The 6,505-nt window shown below is 44.3% G+C and overlaps 1 protein-coding gene across 4 annotated transcripts in view; it reads left to right on the top strand.

Annotated features, from left to right (window-relative positions):
• The first annotated feature begins 2,026 nt into the window (after nucleotides 1-2,026).
• Nucleotides 2,027-6,505, top strand: part of CFAP97 (cilia and flagella associated protein 97) — a 40,007-nt gene continuing 35,528 nt past the window's right edge. The window contains exon 1 of one of the 4 annotated variants that reach the window (XR_008295848.1): nucleotides 2,027-2,179. The gene's annotated coding sequence lies outside the window, so the exon portion shown is untranslated. Of the gene's footprint in view, nucleotides 2,311-6,505 lie in introns of all 4 variants that reach the window. The other 3 variants (XM_027077121.2, XM_027077122.2, XM_053216312.1) reach the window with 3 other exon arrangements.

The raw sequence follows: 6,505 nt of genomic DNA, 5'->3' as shown, positions 1-6,505 counted from the left end.
TTTGACCACAGAGTGGACAGACAATCATCCCTGGCAAATGGTGCCAGCATAGTTTTACCAAGCAGAATTAAGTGAAATCCTGGCGGTTAGTCTACAAAAAGAACAAAATGGTTCTGTGTATTTGTTGGTAGTTACAACCGAAAAGTACAAAATGCATTGTGAAGAACAAAAACAGAGCCAATTCCTTAGTGATGCTCCCTAGGCTATGCATAACCCTTAGTTCCCAGCTTTCTTTGCACTTCCTTGTAAAAAAAATACATTATCAAATACTAATTGAATTAGGTTTTTAAGTGCTGCTATAATAAATTACTACACCCAGTGCTTTAAAACAACACAAATGTATTCTCTTTCTGTTCTGGAGGTCAGAAGTCTAAAATCAAGGTATTAACAGGGCTGCATTCCTTCTGGAGGCTTCAGGGGAGAATACCTTTTCTTCCCTTTCTCAGCTTCCAGAGGTGCCTGCTTTCCTTGGCTCAAGGCCGCTTACATCACTCTGATCTCCTGCTGCTTTCTTTAATTAAAAACATCTTTTAAATGACAGTTAAAAAAATTTCTTTTAATGTTTATTTTTTGAGAGAGAGAGAGAGAGATAGCACGTGGGAGCGGGGGAAGGGCAGAAAGAGAGGGAGGCACATAATCTGAAGCAGGCTCCGGGCTCTGAGCTGTCAGCCCAGAGCCTGACACGGAGCTTGAACCCAAGAACCGTAAGATCATGACCTGAGCTGAAGTCGGATGCTTAACTAACTGAGCCACCCAGGAGCCCCTAAATTGACAGTTTTACTGAGATAAAAGTGACATATAACAGCATGTAAATTTAGGGTGACAACATGATATATATGTTATGAAATGAATACCACAGTAAGTCCAGTTAACAACAATCACTCCAGTTTTTTTCTCTTGTGATAAGTTTTAAGACCTGCTGTCTTAACTTTCAAATATACAACACAGTATTGTTAACTATAGTCACAGTACTATACATTACAATCTTGCTTCTATGGCCACCCCTCCTATTAATGACTTGGAATCTTCTTGACTCTCATTTTTAAGAATCCATCTGATTACACTTGGAGCGCCTGGGTGGCTCAGTCGGTTAAGGGACGTACTCCAGCTCAGGTCATGATCTCACGATCTGTGGGTTGGAGCCCCGCATCGGGCTCTGTGCTGACAGCTCAGAACCTGGAGCCTGTTTCTGATTCTGTGTCTCCCTCTCTCTCTGCCCCTCCCCTGCTCAGGCTCTGTCTCTCTCTGTCTCTCAAAAATAATTAAGTGTAAAAAAAAAAAAAATCTGATTACACTGAACCCTCCTAGGTAATCGAAGTTAATTTTCCCATCTCAAGATCCTTAGTCACATAGCCCAAGTCCCTTTTCCCACGTTAAACAGCATATTCACAGGTTCTGGGGATTAGGAGGTGGACATATTTGGAGCACCATTATTCTACCACACCTACTACACAACTGTGAGTTCAAAATCGAAAAATTATGGCATTCAACATATTCCACATTTTTCTCTTATTTTAACTACCCACCTCATTTACCAATAGTCAGAGGACTTTATAATGTGTCACCAGCTCTTGAATCACACAACTAGTTCTTTGATCTGAACTTTACTGACCTAAATAATCGTAAAGCCACAGCCGCCCTCATTTTTACTACTGTTGTTTCGGGGAGGAGTTACAAGATCATTAAAGCCACTTTCCCAATTAAATTGGCCACCCTAACAACTAGGTCCACCCACATTGCTGTTAACAGCGGGGGCAACAGCAGTTAGCACCTTGACGGTGCACCGGGCAACTAAGGGCCTAAAAGGTAAGCTTCCTCCCGTGTCCCTTCCCACCCGAGAGTCGCGGGCCCTGCCTCCCAGTCCCGGCCACCCACCGCACGGCGCGTCGAGCCTCTCTAGGCCGCCGGCGAACCCCCCGCGCTCTATGACGCCCGCCGCGAGGAGAGGAAAGGAACCACCAGGAGCCGCGCCGCTCGCCGGGCCCCCGCCCAGTTCCCGCGTGGCTCGCAGCGATCCCTCGGCGCCCTCCTTTCCCTTTCCGCTGTCTCCGCCTCCGGAAGCTCGAGCCAGACTGCTGGGAGCCGCGAGCGGAGGTTGCGTGCGCGCGCTAGCGTGTGCGCGCGAGCCTGCAACGCCTCGGGCGGCGCGCCAGGCGGTCGCAGCGGCCCCGGCACCCAGGTAAGCGGCGCGCGAGCAATCCCTCCTGCTCCGCCGCCTTGCCGCCCCGCCCGCGACGCGCCCGCCACCCTTCCCCTCCGGGATCCGTTTCCCCTCTACGGAGCCCAGGCTGCGGCGAGCACTCAGAGTCGGTATGAGGAAGCCAGCGTGGGAAGTTAGGAAGGCCGGCCGGCCGGGACCCCCTCCCCCAGCCCTTGGCTCCGCCGGCCCTACGGCCCGGCCGGCCTCTCGGGTGGCGGGTGTAACCACAACAAAGACGTCCGAGCCTGCGGTCGGCGGGTCCGTGGGGCCGCTCGCAGCCCCAGCCGGCCCCTGTGGGAGCCGCCGGGCCTGCCCTCAGGACGCTTTCGCGGCTGGAGTGGGGACCGGGGTCGGCCGGAGTTAAGAAGTGGTTGTAACCAGGAGCTGGGTTGAGGCCACCGCCGCCCACCTCCGCGGCTTTGACTCTGAACCCTGGCGCCTGAGGGGCTGTCAGCTTTCTGCTGCTGCCTGGGGCGGTGGGGGAAGGGGGTGGTCCGGAGGAGGTGGTAAACTGACCCTCTCGAGTTCTTGGAAAAGGGATGTTTATTTCGGGCCGAGATTTTCGTGTACCCCACGGGTTACCTTCTTTGGACCGTATTATATACATAATTATAGAAACAGTGTAATGTCACAGTAACAAAATGCCAGTTTAAAAAATGCCAGATTATTTGTGTGTTTTTCTGATGTATCTTGAGCGTTAGTATTTCTCGTTCTGTAAGAACTAGACAAATGGTGAGTGTCCAAGTGACGCCCAGTCAGCGTTGACACATGCCGGTTTTCATTGAGCCCCCAGAAGAGTTATTAAGTGATCTGTCATTTAATTTTTACCCTTTCCCAGTATGTGGTGAAGAGAATCTTTACAGTGTTATTAAATGCATATTTTTATTTACCAATGTAAATGGAATCTCATTAACTTGGAAATAAATGTTATCAGAATGATTACTTGGTGGATGGGATCACTGGATAGTTTTTCTGTAAATTACGTTTAAACCACTGGAGTGTTTAAATCCTAACGATAACCTTGTCTGTTGGATGTTATGCCTGGAAAGTCTCCCAGGGTTTATGCACCACCTCCCACGAACTGTGACCACTTAGGAAGCTGGGTCCTTACAACTGTTGAGGACGACATGAACCCTGTAAATACAAATAAGGGGATAGTTAATTCTGGTGTGGGGAGTGCGGTGGGGATTGGTGGGGGACGATTGTGGGAAACTATCAAGGAAACTAGCTCAGGGAGAAGCATTGATTTTTCTGCTTACATAGCTAGCAAAGAGACTAGGGTTCGGTCTTCAGTCTCCTAACTCCAGACTCCCTCATCGGGTAAACATTCTTTGAATGTCTAATATTTGTCAGATCCCACTTTAGGCACTGGGGATATAAAGATGAGCAAGATGCCAGGAATTCCCAGTTTGGTAAGGAGATAAGGCGGGAAACTTAGCTATGAAAAATAGGGATTTCAAAGAAGTTCCTAATCATTTGGCTTACAGATTGATGTTGGGATTTAGACCTAGTTCATAAAATGTTAAAGTTGGGAAAATCATATCTAATGCATGAATTCCTTTTGTAGCATCCCAGCAAGTAGACATGTAACTCCAACATTGTCTAGTGACTTCTGGCTCATAATCTTAGAAAGTAGCCCATTCCATTTGAGCAGTTCTTATGTTAATTTCAGAACAGCTTCCTTATACATTATACATCTGTTGATGCAAGTTCTACCTCTGGAACTACCAATAACAGTTGTAAAATCTTTTTTCATGTCACAGTTTTTTGAGTATCTGAATACCTGCTTTCTCTTAGCCATTTCTTTTACTAGCCTATGAATGCCTTGTTCTGTAAACCACTGATCATGACTTAAATTCTAGACTCTTCCCCCTAGCACCCAGAACTAAATGCTTCATTCAAGAAGTAGTTTGACCAGCAGAATATAATTCAAGTTGTCTTAGACTGTATATTACTATCCGGATATGATTTAAGAGTATTTTGGTCTTTTGGTTCCTAAGTCATGCTTTTGCCGCTTGGTAAGTTCCGCGTCTTTTTTCAAAGAACCTTCTTTTAAGCTGGGGTCCTCCGTGCACCTTACCTTCCCTCATTCTGTGCCTGTGCTATTAATTGTGTTATTATTTGGCTGTTTCAGAGTATACCTCCCCATTGGGTTTTTTGCTTATTAATATTCTGCTTATTTGAGTATAGCATAATCAGTAAGACTGCTGACTGTCTGGCCAGACTGCCTGGATCCAAATCCTGACTCTACTGCTTTCTGGCCACGTGGTCTTGAATATGTCAGTTAACCTGTCTGAGCTGCAGTTTCTTCATCTCGAATCTCAAAGTTGTTACCAGTATTAAATGGTTGATCAGTGAAAAAGTGCTTAGAAAGTGCTTGGTATATAACCTATATGAATGTTAGCTTCTTTTCCATTTATCCAGAACCTTCTGAATCTTTATGTTCAACCGTCCATCTCAGTTTTTTTTTTTTAATTCACAAATTTGATAAAGCTTGACATCACAAGAAGCATCCAGAAACAAACTAATAACTTGAAATTGGTCAGGCCGTTTAAATTTGCTAGGCCTTAGTTCTAGTGTAAGGGGGTACAATCTTTTCCTTTCAGGACTGTTGGGGATCTCTGAGGATACAGGAAGGGTATTAGTTCTAACTTGCATTATTTTGCCATGTACCATCTTGAGGAACTTTATGTAGGTCTCACTCAAGGTCATCAGGAATCACAAGATTTAACTTGAAATGCCAAATACACAAAGAGGAGGCTTGCTGGAAACATTTCAAGTTTAGTGTCTTCCAGAATTGTTACTCTCCTTGCCAGAAATAACTTTGGAATTCACTACTGTATTTGGAAAGGGGGTTTGGTCACAAGCTCATATTGGATTCTAGGGAGTCACAAGTTAATTCAAAGTTCTGAATTCTTGTTACCTAGGTTAACACTTTTAATTTACCTAAGGCTACTAGTTTATTTCATTTGTGGTGCCAGTGAGATTTGTTCCAATTTACTTTGTTAGAGGAACACTGCTACGTGGCAGATCAGCAAAATGCATGGCAATCACTGGCATGTGTATCTTATTTTAACTGTACAGACCATCCTCTCCTACAGAGAACTCCTAAAACCATTGCTAAACAGGTTCTGTTTTCCTTTCAAAATCCCAATGATGAGAAGAAAATCTTGTTACCTTACCCAGTTTACCATCATATAAATCATAGATATCACAGCCATGTATCTTAAAGGTTAAAAAACAAAAACAGATCTTAGTTCCTTTGGAAGGACTATACTTTGAAGCAGAATAGAACAGTGGTTAATAACAGGATCCTTAAACTATGCCTGCTTTAGAATCCTGGCTGTGCCACTCACTAGTTGTGTGACTCTGGGCAAGTTCTTGCTCTGCTTCACTTTTCTCATTGGTAAATAGGAGTAATAAAACTTCTTAAGCTTAGATACATTTTAGCTGTTAGTTGTGCTAGAATAATAGCACTAATACAAATGGGACTTAGTTATGTTAATTTTGTGTATTTCCTGAAAAATGTAAACAAATTTTTCTGAAGATGAAAGGTGAAATGATTTGGATGATTTGTTTTTGAAAGTTTTTTTTTTTAATTTTTTTTTTAACGTTTATTTATTTTTGAGACAGAGAGAGACAGAACATGAACAGGGGAGGGGCAGAGAGAGAGGGAGACACAGAATCGGAAACAGGCTCCAGGCTCTGAGCCGTCAGCACAGAGCCCGACGCGGGGCCCAAACTCACGGACCGCGAGATCATGACCTGAGCCGAAGTCGGACGCTCAACCGACTGAGCCACCTAGGCGCCCCTGAAAGATTTTTTTTAAATGTTTATTTATGTTGAGAGAGAGAGAGAGGAAGGGAGGGAGGGCAGGGGGATGGGAGGAGAGGGAGAGAGAGAGAATCCCAAGCAGGCTCTGTACTGTCAGCGTGGAGCCCCATGCCTGGCTCATACTCGAAAACTGGGAAATGATGACCTGAAACGAAATCAAGAGTCGGATGCCCCTGAAAGATTTGTTTTTTAAACTGACTAGGAAAATTTATGCTTTGGGCTATGCCATGAAACCATTTGTTTTGAAAATTTGAAGAAACCTACAAAAATTTTTTTTGTTTTAATCACAAGGTATTCGTACCCATGTGACAAAGTGCAAAAGAAAAAAAAACAATAATAACCCCTTTTTATTCCATCCCTTGACATTTTGGATGAAAGAGTTGATTACCTTACAAAAGAGGGTAATGTTTTTTGGAAATTTAGTGACAATGTTTATAAGAGCTACTTACTCACCATTCAGTGACTATTTTA

Source organism: Acinonyx jubatus, chromosome B1 (genome assembly GCF_027475565.1).
Source record: "Acinonyx jubatus isolate Ajub_Pintada_27869175 chromosome B1, VMU_Ajub_asm_v1.0, whole genome shotgun sequence".
Classification (NCBI taxonomy): Eukaryota; Metazoa; Chordata; class Mammalia; order Carnivora; family Felidae; genus Acinonyx; species Acinonyx jubatus.
The sequence above is the reverse complement of the archived record's forward strand: the minus strand, read 5'-3'. Positions and strand labels throughout refer to the sequence as shown.